Genomic DNA, 13,116 nt, shown 5'->3' with positions numbered 1-13,116 from the left:
CCAGCTTGGTCTACAACTCTTGCCTATGATTTTTTTCCCCTTTCTTGGGATGCAGACTTTTGACAATTTCTGCAACATTGACTTGAAGTAATTCCAGGCCTCCTCCGCCTTTAGAGTCACAAGTTCTTCAGCCCAATCCACTTCCCTAACTAATTTCCTTAATTTTTTTTAAGTTAGCCCTTTTGAAATCAAAAACCTTAGTGTGGCGGGGCGACAACTCACCGGCGAGGCACCGCCTGCTGGTTGTCCAGGGAATTAGCTCTTTTCCATCTCCGGAGCGCCCTCTGACGGCTGAGGTCTCGCCTCCCACTGGCCCCCATGTCCCTCCCGGACCCCTTTGCCCATGGGTTCTGCCTGCCACAGGGCCCCCACACTCTGGGTCTGCCCTCCCAGGGGACCCCCCCCAACCCCCATCCCCACCTTGCCTCAGTCTATGGCTACTGCTAGTCAGCATCTAGCCTCCGTTCCCTGGGGCAGACTGCAGTTTGTAATGGCCACTCATCATCGGCAAGGGGGTTAGGACCTGCTGCCTTTGCCTATCTCTGGGCTGCCACCTCTGCAGCCCCAATACCTATTTGGCCCTATTAGCAAGGCCTGCAGCCTGGGGATTTTCTTGGCTGGAGCTCCCCAGCTCCCTTTGCCTTTCCCCTGCACTGCTCCACCTCAGGTACCCTTTTCAGCTTCCAGGCAGCCAGGTCCTTCTCTCTCAACTGAAGCTAGAGAGAGAGTGTCTTACAGCCTCTGGCCCTCAGCCCTCTTATAGGGCCAGCTGTGGCCTGATTGGGGCATGGCCCCAGCTGTGGCTGCTTCCCCCAATCAGCCTAGCTTTTCCCCAACACAGCCCTCTCCCAGGGCTGTTTTAAGCCCTTTAGGGCAGGAGCGGGGTGACCACCCGGCTACACCTAGTCACAGATCTATTTTTGTTTATCCTTCCATTTAGTTTGAACTGAATTAGCTCATGATCTCTTGAACCAAGGTTGTCCCCTTCAATCATTTATTCTATGAGGTCCTCACTACTGACCAAAACCAAATCTAAAATGGCATCCCCACTTGTTGGTTCAGCAACTGTGAAGGAATCCATCAGCTATCACATCCAGGAAAATCTGAGCCCTATTATTATTACTAGCACTTGCCCTCCAGTCTATATCTGGGAAGTTAAAGTCTCCCATGATCACACAATTCCCATTTGTATTTACTTCATTAAAAACATTAAAGAGGTCTCTATCCATATCCTAATCAGATCCCAGTGGTCTATAGCACACCCCAAGCATTATCCCAGGGGAGGCTCTAGTAGCTTTCTTCCCCAATGTGATTTTTGCCCAGACAGACTCTTTCTTATCCATTCCATCATTTCTTTACAGTCTACCTCATCATTGATAAACAATGCTACTCCACCACCTTTGCCTTTATTTCTGTTTTTCCTAAACAACACATACCCTTCAATACCTGTACTCCAGTCATGACTACAATTCCACCATGTTTCTGTTATCCCTATAATATCTGGCTTCACTTCCTGTACCAGTAGCTCTAGTTCTTCCATTTTGTTACCTAGGCTCCTCGCATTAGTGTACAAGCATCTTAATTTTGCTGTTTGGCTTCTCTCACATTCTTTAGCCGATTAGGCACAGACATTCTACCACCAGTGTCATCTATAAGATTGGTATCTACACTACCCTTCCCCCTTATGTCCATTCTCCTACCCACATCTGTATCCTTTCTTACTTCGTTTTCTTCCCTCTCGGTGTTAAAATCCAGCATGGAGATTACCTGGACATCTCCCAACCATCTCCCCCAAATTCCTAGTTTAAAGCTCTCTTAATCAGTTGTGCCAGTCTTCTTCCTAGAAGTCTATTTCCCACCCTACTCAGGTGAAGTCAATCCCAAGAGAACAGTCCTCTGTCCATGAATGCTTCCCAGTGGCCATACATCCCAAAGCCCTCCTTATAGCACCACTGCCTGAGCCATCTGTTGATCATCATAATCTTTTCACACCTTTGTTGCCCTTCTCTAGGAACAGGCAGAATCCCATTGAAGATCACCTGAGCCTCGAATTCCTTAAGCGTCTTCCCCAGCCTGGCATAGTCTCCCTTGATTCGTTCCAGTGAGAATCTAGCCATATCATTTGTTCCCACATGAAGGACAATCAGCGGATTCTTTCCCGCTCCCGTTAGGATCCGCTTCAGCCTCAGATCCACATCCCGTATCTTAGGACCCAGCAGACAGCACACCCTTCTGTTCTCTGGATCAGCTCTAGTTACAGGTCTGTCCATTCTTGTCAGTTAGGAGTCCCCAATCACTTAGACCTGCTTTGTCCTGATGATGGTGCGATTCTCCGGCCTATCCCCTGTTCCCTTTAGATGCAAGTCCTCTTGATTCCTATTCTCCCTTGCAATCCTCCACAACCATTCCCGTATCCTCCTGGGGCTCATATTTGGTGTTGTTATCTCCATTGACTCTTCTCTTCTTCCTATAGGACTAGCTGCTCTTCTCTTCTTCCTTGCCCTCTCACCTTCAGCGACCAGCTGCTGGGCCCCTTCTTCATTTTCCAACTCCACAAACCTGTTCCTGAGCTCTATTTTTCCTTCACTAGCCCATCTTTTCCTCTGCCTGGTTCTCTTAGTCACATGCTTCCACAGTCCACTTTCCTCAGCCAGCAGTCTCCCCTCAGAGTTCTTCGGTCCTGCTTCCATCTGCGAGTCTGAGCTTTTCTCTTCAGCCTCCTCATGTCTTTGCTCCATCATCTGCTCGAACCCCCTTCTAAACTCAACCAGAATTTCCACCTGCATCTCCAATCCTTGGATCTTTTCTTCCATCAGCTCTATCAGGCGGCACTTCATGCAGACAAAACTCTTTTCAGGTACCCCCTCCAGGATCATGTACATACCACAGCTTCCACATCCAGTCATCTTCATTGTGTCTTACACTGCTTGGGTCACCACCACTGCTGCCTCTGTCATAGCCTTCCCACCTAAGTCCTGTTAGTCCAGGAAGCACAAACCAAACCAAAACACCACCACCCACAGCAAAGCAGACCCCCAGCAAACAGCACAACACTGCCAGAACACCACACACTCCCTTCACTAGCCTGTCTGTTCCTCTGCCTGCCTCTTGGTCTTCCCCCCAAACTCCCCTTGCAAACTCAAACTCCCCTGTTTACAGCTCTGCTTGCTGGTTCCTGTGCTGCTGTGGCTGTCTGTGCCACTGCCTGACTGGCTGGCTACCTTTATAGGACCCCTAATCAGAGAAGCCCCACCCCCAATCAGGGCTCAGCTTCTCTCCCAGCACTCTGCCCCTACCAGCCTCTACAATACAAATACAAATACCAAATCATTGGGTGAGAAACTGAAGAAGGGGGTGTCAGACTGGTTGTGAGCTGATCTCCAGATTGGCCACAAGAAGGCACCACAGCAGTGAGTAGTGAATCCCATGACAGATGGTAAAGAGGCTTCAGTGTTCACTGCCCTGATCTCTCCAGTGTGAAGATCTCCTTCTTCAGACTCTGTCAGCCTCTTCTGGGTATGTGGGATCTCTGCTGCTGGACTTTCTGCAACAAGATATTGTGTTCTTTTGTTTTGGACTGGTCTCTTCCTTCACATTTGTCTAAGTTCTCGGGGTTGGTGCACTTCCCTGGAGTCCTCCATCTGCCCAGTGTACTCTCCTGGTGTCCCATGGCTGCCCAGCAATCTCCCTCAATGCCATCCCCATGCATCCTCACCTCTTGTCTGGTGCCATCCCTGGGTGTCCTCGCTCTCTGAGGAATGATTCCTTGGCATCCTTGGTCTCCCTGGGATGGTATCTCGGCCCTAACTCTTTGTGGAGTGTTCCCTTAGCATCCTCACACTGCTGCCATCCCTTGGCATCCTGGGTCTCCCTGATTCCATCCCTTGGGCTCCCCAGCGCCATCCCTTGGTGTCATAGGTCTCCCTGGTGTGGTCCTTTTGTGGTTTTCATGCACCCTTCTCTCTTGTGTTTGTATGTTCTTTTTGTCAGCGTGTTCCCATGGAGAGATCTCTCCAGTACTTGAATGAATTTACACCAACTTCCCCAGTCTCATCTGGCTGATCTGGTCTTTTTCACCAACATGTCATGGAGCTGCTAGGCAGCAGAGGGTTGGTGCTGCTGTCACAGCGTTGTTTCGTCATCTTCTTTGATGAGGTGTATCAGGGGCAGGAGGGTCCCAGTTGCTCCCTCATCTGCCCAGTCATCCCTTTCATGAATCTCAGGTAAATCCTGATTGATTGGTTATTGTATCATTGTTTTAGAACAAGAAATACAATAAAGAATAGGAGCATGGCTATCTAGTGGTTAGAGCAGGGCCTAAGAGTCAGGACTTTTGGATTCTATTGCTGGGTCTGCTCCTGACTCACTGTATGGCTTTGGTTTTACCATCAATGAAATTAGTTTAGTAACATTGACTCTTCCCACCCCTGAGTAAAGTGCTTTGATCACCTGTGATGGACCACCTCACTGTTCTCATGGCAACCTCTTGGGAACACCCACCCCTCCACCCACCCACACATACACACACACCATTCTCATCCCTCATCTAGAAACATTTACACCACTTGGGAAACTAAACAGAACTCTCTGGGCTGACTCTCCTGGCCATTTGCAGGAAATAAAGATTCTGGTGCACATTTACAGCAGTTGGGAGTTCCTTCCAGATTGCTGGCTAAGCCCCAGGTCTGGGAATCGCATTTCATCCCCTGGGCATTCTCCCTAGTATCCAGGATGCTTTTGCATTCCCTGTTGTGTCAACTTCTACTGCATCCCAGGCTAGTGCTGTGGGAAGAGATCCCTTTATATTCCTGATGCCCAGTAGTTACTGGGAAACATGGAGATCCAGGGCCTGGACCTCATCTTCAGGGACTGAAGGAGAAGGGTATATAGGTAATTGGGTCACAAATGCCTGATGCAGCATGAGGAAGCTAGAGTTTGGAACGTCACCCATATTCTGGGTATTGACTGTAGTTGTGCCCAAATGGAAGGCTTGGGGAATTTTTGGCACAGACAAGTGATATTTGGGGTCTCGGTATTTCTCTGAAGATTATACAAAGGATTCCACTACATGAAGTTGTGTTTTTCATTTCATATCAACAGGAAAGGCTCATAGCTTGAGGCCAGGCATGAAGATGCAACTAGGAGACCTGAACTGGCAGGACCTCGGGTGGAGGAGAAGTAATGAGCTGGGCTAATCTAGTCATCCCTGTTTGTGTGCTGACTGGGTTCCTCCTTTTCCACTTCTCAGGGTCTCTGCTGTGTGTGATTTCTCTGTCTGTGGTGGTTTCTCCTGCCTACTACTAGAGCTGTGTGAGCCTCTTCCTAATCCACTTAGGAACTAGGCCAGAAGACATGGAAAGGGAAGGGGGAATCTTGGACCTATTGAGGGGAAGGAGTGCCAGCCTGAGTCTTCCTCTCCTGGTTCCTTAAGGGGCTGAGTGGTACTGACAATCTTATCCCCTCGATGCATATGCTCTGTGCCTTCCAGGACCCCCAGGACATAAAGAGATTTGCGGGTTTGGATTGAAATCGTCTGAGGAAAAATGGGTACTTACCTTTCGTAACTTGTTCTTTGAGATGCGTTGCTCATGTGCATTCCATGCTAGGTATAGGTGTGTCCATGTGCACAGCTGCCAGTAATTTTTCCCTTAGTGGTAGCCGTAGGGCCAGCTATGGCACCCTCTGGAGCCCCGCAGCCATGTGCCAGTATATGGGGTGCCACTGGCCCCATGCCCTCTCAGTTCTTTTTTGCCGTCAGCTCTGATAGTGGGGACGGAGGGCAGGTCATGGAATGGACATGAGCAACCCATCTTGAAGAACAACAGTTACGAAAGGTAAGTAACCATTTTTTCTTCGAGTGCTTGCTCATGTTGCTTCCACGTTAGGTGACTCAGAAGCTGTATCCCTGGAGGTGGGCTCAGAGTTCATGGTCGTGCAACTTGCAACATTGCTTTGCTATAGCTGGCATTGTCCTGGGCCTGGTGGGTGATGGTGTAGTGGGATGTGAAGGTATGAATCCAAGACCAGGTGGAAGCTCTGCAGATATCTTGAATTGGTACTTGTGTGAGGAAGGTCACTGAAGAAGTCTGCGCTCTGGTGGAATGGGCAGTCACAATAGCCAGATTTGTTTGTAGCAGAACTTGATGCAGGCTGATATCCATGAGGAGATCTGTGACAGGATCCCTGGGGTGCAGCCTGGGAATGTGGGACTGCTGTGCCCCCTGAACTCTCTCCAGCCTTGGCTGTCTCTCACAATGCCTTGCTAGTGACCAGCAGCAAACCGCTCCAGGAGCTGTTATCACTCAGCACAACCACATGTGGAGCCCCACACCCAGCTAGATTGCATGAATGCTCCCAGAGTCACTCATGAATCACACAGAGAAAGACACCAGAGCCAGATTCCCCCAGCTCCCAACACTGTGCCTCAGGAAAATACCGTCTTGCAAATTTATTAATTGGTTCACCACTTCATCAATGGAAAATGGATATACACCAGCCTTTGCAAACCTGAGCAGTTTTGCCACACACGTCAAGCAAACTCACTGGTAAAGATAAACAGTTAAACAAATGTATTGACTACAAAAGATAGATTTTAAGTGATTATAAGTGATAGGCAAAAAGTCAGAGTTAGTTACCAAAATAAAATAAAATAAATATAAGCACGCAGTCTAAACTCTGAACCCTATTAGACTGGGCAACATCTAGATTAAATAGTTTTTCTCACCCCACTGGATATTGCAGTTCATAGTATATAGATTTCATCCTTGAAATCTGGGCTAATCTCCTCTGTTGGAGTCTTAAATCTTCTCAATGCCCTTGTTGCTTGCATCATAGGTGTGGGCAGGAGAAAGACCATGGGGCCCCTGTTTTCTGTTTTATACCATCAGTCCCATGTGCTTGGAGAACACAAGTACAAGTATATCTGGTGGGCATTGCTCAGTCCCCAGGCAAGGTTGAGCAATTCCCCTGGTGTGGCCTCATGCAAGAGAGTCATTGAATTGTAGCTCCTTTGCTGGACAATAGCTGTTGGTGTTTGTTTGACACCCGGTCTGGGCATTGGTTACTTTCCTTGCTGTTGTTTCTGAGGAGCTAATATTTGACTGATTCTCCAACTTACCTCATATTTTAGTGACAACCATACAACACAATCTCATAACTTCATATGCACTAAAGATATACATATGTAGGTAGAACAGTGACTTTCAGCTGATCATAACCTTTTCCCTGTTACCTCACACGGCCTGCTTTATATGCAAGATCATAATTCTATACATATGAGGAATATGGGGGTTAAAAGACACTCCCCCAAGGTACAGAATGTTACAAGATCCTCTGAGAGGAAACCAGCAGACCTTTCATCCTGTCTGCCACTGCAACAAAGAGCTAAGTCAACTTAGGTAGGGTTTAGTCCTCTCACTGTAGAGCACTAAGGCCCATCTAACATCTAAAGAGTGCAGCCTGCACTCCTCGTTAGACCTGTGGGGCTTTGGAAGGAAGACCAGGAGGAAGATGTCCTAATTATAATGGAACTGCGACACCACCTTTGGTAGGAAGGCTGGATGGAGGCATGGCTGGACCTTATCCTTATAGAAAACTATGTAAGCATCAATGCTTTGATCTCGGAGACCCGTCGGGCCAAAGTGATCACTATCAAGAAGGCGACCTTCCATGAGAGGAGAAGCGGGGAACAGGATGCCAGTGTCTCAAAGGGGAGCTGAGAGAGAACCAGATTTAAGTCTCACGGAGGGATCGGGTTTCAGACCTGAGGGTAGAGCCTCTCCAAGCCTGAGCGTCATTTCATCAGAGAAGACCGATCTGCCTTGACTCAGAGGATGAAGGGCTGAGATAGCTGCCAAATGCACCTTAATTGATGAAATGGCCAAGCTTTGGAGTTTGAAGTAAAGCAGGTAGTCCAAGATGGATTGAAGCAAGGACCTAGAGGGGGAAACCCCTTAGCCTGAGCCCAAAAGGTAAAGCATTTCCACTTGGCCAGATAGGTCATCCTGGTGGAGGGCTTCCTGCTACCAAGCATGATGTGATGGACTTGTGCCAAGCAGGCCTGTTCCTCAGCATTCAGCCACTTAGAAGCTACACTATGATATGATGTGATATGAAGTGATGCTAGGTTCGGGTGGAGCAGATGGCCCTGGTTCTGCGAGAATAAGTCCAGCCAGTGCGGGAGTAATTGCAGCGGGGTGCTACGGAGAGATCCACAAGCTTGCCAAACCAATGCTGCCACCATGGTGATTTTTACATTGTCTGTTTTGACATTCAAGAGGACCTTGTGCACCAGGGGTATCAGTGGGAAAGCGTATAGACGTGTTCCCATCCATGGGAGTAGGAAGGCGTCAGACAGGGAGCCTCTGGCAAATCTGTGAATTGAGCAAAATTGCTGACACTTCCTGTTCAGTCTGGACACAAACAGGTCCACCTGGGAAGTCCCCCACCTTTGGAAGATCATGTTGACCACCTCTGGGTGGAGTGACCATTTGTGGTGAGATCAGAAGGACCTGCTGAAGAGATCCACCAGCAAATTCTGAGCTCCCAGGAGGTGAAATGCCTCTATCTGAATCACATGCCACACACAGATGTCCCACAACCTGAGACCCTCTTGGCACAGGATAGATGATTGGACTCCACTCTGCTTGTTGATATAAAACATGGTGGTGGTCCATCAAGATTTGCACTGTTGAGCCCTTTAAGTAAGGAAGGGATGCTTGGCAGGCTAGATGTATTGCCCTGAGCGCTCTGAAACATAAGCACTTTTATCAGAGGCCTGATATGAGACTTGAGGCCTGAACTAAAGTAGTGGTCAAAACTTGCTAATATAAAGCAAAGTTAAGTTGTGAGCAAGAGGCGGGCCCTGCTCACATAATCTGGCAAGAACAGGGCTAATATTGCAGAAACACACATTCTTAAGTAGTGCTAGGCATAAGAATATATAAGCAAACACATTCCAGAAAGGTGGTACCAAAACACCTCAATATTAAACACATTCCCCAAAGATAACAGGAACACAATGACCCATCATAAAGATAAGGTCAGGGTGACAACATGATGGATAGAGATATTTTGATCGAACCAACATGTACAAAGCAATGGGTGGCACCCGAATACATCAGAGGATGACACCCAAATACATCAGAGGGTGGCACCTAGATATGTCAGAGATGCTATACGTAACTTGTTTGTATCAGTGTATAAAGATGTATCTTAGAGAGAGTGTCTTTGGCTGTCTGAGGGGAGAATGGAAAGTCTCACCGTTAACTGAGCTAGTCCATTGCAATGGGCATACATGTGTTAGTGATCCTGTAACCATTGAGTCAGGACATTAGGACCGTCTTTTGTTGACAATAAATCTGACCAGGTTCCTTCGCTATGAACCAAATCTGTGGATTTAATGGGCAGTTTAATTGAGGTCTGCTATCTCCGCTATTTGCGCAGAGCTGGGACAGCACACTAAATGAACACACATGCAGTCATCATCTGACCACATGAACTCTATTCTCTGAACTGGGGTCAGAATAGATTTCTGTTTGTTTATCAGCAGGCCCAGCTCTTGACATGTGGCTCGGACTGTCAAGGATGTGTTGGACTTGGGCTTGAGACCTGGCCCTGATAAGCTTCTTGTTGAGGTAAGGATAGATTGGGACACCTCATTGTCTCAGGTAAGCTGCTACCACTGCCATCTACTTTGTGAATACTCTCAGAGCTACTGAGAGGCTGAAGGGTAGGGCTGTGAACTGATAATGGCTCTGGCCTACTATAAATTGGAGGAATCTCCTGTGTCTGCAGAAAATGGAAATATGGAAGTAGGCGTCTTTCAAGTCAAGGGCGGCATACCAGTCTCTTGGATCCAGAGAGGGGATAATGGAGGCCAGAGAGACCATGCGGAACTTAAACTTTTTGAAATACTTGTTGAGGCAACACAGGTCTAAGATGGACACGAGTCTCCCTTCGGCCTTCGATATTAAGAAATATTGGGAGTAGAACCCCTTTCCTTTTAGCTCTAGAGTAGGGGTGGGGAACCTCTTGTCCACGGGCTGGATCTGTCCCACTGCTTAATTTAATCCAGCCCATAGCAAGTATCTGCGCGGCGGGCTGGAAGCGCCGAGCTTCAGCGCTGCCCCTCCTCCCGCCGCAGCTCCCAGGCAGAGGGGCAATCAGGGAAGCTCCACATGCTGCCCCTGCCCCCAGCACCAGCTCCTTAGCTCCGATTGGCTGGGAACTGCGCCAATTGGAGCGGTGGAGGCAGTGCCTGCAGGCACGGGCAGCACGCACCATGCAGAGCCCCTTGGCCTCCACTCTGCCTAGGGGCCAGACATGCCGGCAGCTTATGGGAGCAGCGTGGAGCCAGGGCAGGCAGGGAGCCTGCCTTAGCCCCATTGCGCCGCTGATGGGGAGCCACCTAAGGTAAGCGCCACCTGGCCAGAGTCCGCACCCCGAACCCCCTGCCCCAGGTCGGAACCCCATGCCGCACCCTGTCTCCCTCCCAGACCCTGAACCCCTACCTGCACCCTAACCCCCAGCCCGGAGCCCCCTCATGCAGCCAAACTCCCTCCCAGAGCCCACACCCCTACCCACACCTGAACCCCCTGCCCCAGTTCTAACCCCCTACACCCTAACTCCCTCCCAGAGCCCTCTCCCCCTCCACACCCCAACTCCCTGCCCCAGTTTGAACCCCCCCACACCCTAAATCCCTCCAAGACCCTGCACCCCCCCCTCACCCCAACCCTCTGCCCCAGCCCTGAGCCCCCTCCCACACTCCAAACCCCTTGGCCCCAGCCCGGAGCCCCCTCCTGTACCCCAAACTCATCCCCAACCTCACCCCTGATCCTGCACCTCCAGCCAGAATCCTCACCCCCACCCCCTGCTACAGCCCAGATCCCACTCCTGCACCCTGAACCCCTCATTTCTAGCCCCATCCCAGAGCCTAGGGGAAGCCCCAAGCCTCCGCACCCCTGCCCTCAAGGCTGTGTGTGGCCCGTGACTGATTTTTTCTGTGGGTCAATGGCCCCTGATAGAAAAAAGGTTCCCACCCCTGCTCTAGAGGGACTTCCTCCACTGCCCCCACTTGTAGGAGAGACTCCCCATCCTGGGTGAAGAGCTGCTAATGAGAAAGGTCTCTGAAGAGGGATGGGGGAGAACTGCTATGGTGTTGAGCACCCAGTGGTCCGAGGTAATTCAGGCCCATGCAGTGTGGAACGGGGACAACCAATCCAAAAATAAAAGGGGGACTGGATCGTGGGGCAAGTCTGGTGTGTCATCCTCAGGTGCATCCTCAAAATGTCTGCCATGGGCCACCCAAGTGGTGAGCAGGACCTGACTGCGGGGATGAGGAGGATGGGGCAAATTGGCGGTATTTAAAGCCTCAATCTTTCCTCCTATAGGGCTCTGCCGAGGCGGACCCGATTATCTGGGCAGCAGTGGAGGTGGCCGGAAATGTCTCCTTGAGGCTGGAGGTGTGTACAGCCTGCAGTCCCTGCAGCCTGGTCTCCCTTTGCTGTGAAAACAGAATGTTGCCCTTAAGGGGAGGTCCTGGTGGACAGCTGAACCTGGTGCAAGAGCCCTGAGGACTGGAGCCACGAACTGTGCCGCATGGAGATGGCCGATGCCATCGACTGAGTTGCAGAATCAGCTGTGTCCAACATCGCTTGCAGAGAGGCCCTGGCCACTGCCTTGCCCTCTTCCAAGATGGCCAAGAATTCCTGCCTTGACTCATGGGGCAGAGAGTCCTTGAACTTGGCCATTGAGTCCCAAGTATCATCTCAGCAATGCTTGCTGGTTGGCGATACGTAACAGCAGGCTGGCAGTAGAATACACTTTTCTACCAAAAAGGTTGAGTTTCTCAGTGTCTTTATTTTTAGGGGTTGTGCTAGATTGCCCCTTTCTGTCCCGTTTCTTGGAGGCAGAGACCATCAGTGACCCAGGGGGAGAGTACATGTACTCAAAACCTTGGGCCGAGACACAGTACTTTTTCTCTGCCCTTTTTGATGTTGGGGCAGAGAAGATGGCATTTGCCACAGTGCTTTAGTGAGTTTCCGAACCCTGTCATGCACTGGTAGGGCCACCTTGGAGGGAGCCTCCGCAGTTAGAATATCAAAATGGCTATCAGTCAGATCCTTGAGCGCCTCAATATCTAGCCCTAGGTTGGAGGCCACTCACTTGAGGAGTTCTTGATGGGCTTGAAAATAGTCAGGTGATAGTAAGGTAGTGGGCCCAGCCACTGCTTCATCGTGTTACCTGCTCAATTTAAGGACACCCCGCCTATACCCTACCAAGGGCTCAAGGTGTGACCCAATCAAATTAGGCACACACACCCTTTCCCTTCCAAGGGCTCAGGCTGTAAGGCACCTATCCTTACCCACGGGGCTCAGGAAGAAACCTGGTCAATTTAAGTACCTGCCCTTTCTCTAGGGGCTCAGGGCTCTACGGGTCTGCGGAACCTTTTCCCAGCAAACGAGTTGTGCTCTAAACATCTATTTATTAACAACACATACAGAATACATATACCAAGCAAATCTCTTATGCTCACCACTCCCAATATACACACAAATTTCACCCAATGGTCAGTCACCCATGCGGGTTCGTCATGGTCGTGCAGAGGGATCAGAGTTCTAGCAGCTTGATGTTGCACTGCAATCCAGAAATGGTTCCCAAAGAGCATTGTTTTTCATTTAGATTATATAGCTAAAACTAGCTACCTCCTTCAAATTTACTAAATCTATCACATTATCCCATATTCCTAAATAGCAAAAATTTTAACCAATTACGGACTGGCACCTATGTGTCCTCCTTCCTGCCCAAGTTTTTTACATTTTATCTTTCATGCCCAAATTGTAACTTAGTTGTGACCTTCTCTATTTGTCTAGATGATCAACATAAAACGTTGGTCAGAGCTTATTTTACCATTTGTTGAGTCTCTTTCTGTATCCTCCATAATTTCCCCAGTGTCTTTACAACCTGGGTGGTTATAACTCTGAGGTGGTGATTTATCAGCAGCAGAACATTCCTTTTTTCAGTTTTAGTGGTGAACTCCCTGAGTTTCACCCAAGGCTGGTTTAATATGCAGGGGGGGCGGGGTAAGGGGATGGGAAAGGGAGGGTGATCAGGTCT

General features: G+C 49.5%; 1 long non-coding RNA gene across 1 annotated transcript in view; it reads left to right on the top strand.

The window, feature by feature from the left end:
* Positions 1 to 11,796, top strand: part of LOC122174150 (uncharacterized) — a 51,504-nt gene extending 39,708 nt beyond the window's left edge. Inside the window, exons 2-3 of the long non-coding RNA XR_006175563.2 lie at positions 9,548 to 9,635; positions 11,391 to 11,796. This is a non-coding gene — a long non-coding RNA (uncharacterized LOC122174150). The remainder of the gene's footprint in view (positions 1 to 9,547; positions 9,636 to 11,390) is intronic.
* Positions 11,797 to 13,116: the final 1,320 nt, after the last annotated feature.

The sequence above is a fragment of the Chrysemys picta genome, chromosome 1 (genome assembly GCF_011386835.1).
Source record: "Chrysemys picta bellii isolate R12L10 chromosome 1, ASM1138683v2, whole genome shotgun sequence".
Classification (NCBI taxonomy): domain Eukaryota; kingdom Metazoa; phylum Chordata; order Testudines; family Emydidae; genus Chrysemys; species Chrysemys picta.
The sequence above is the reverse complement of the archived record's forward strand: the minus strand, read 5'-3'. Positions and strand labels throughout refer to the sequence as shown.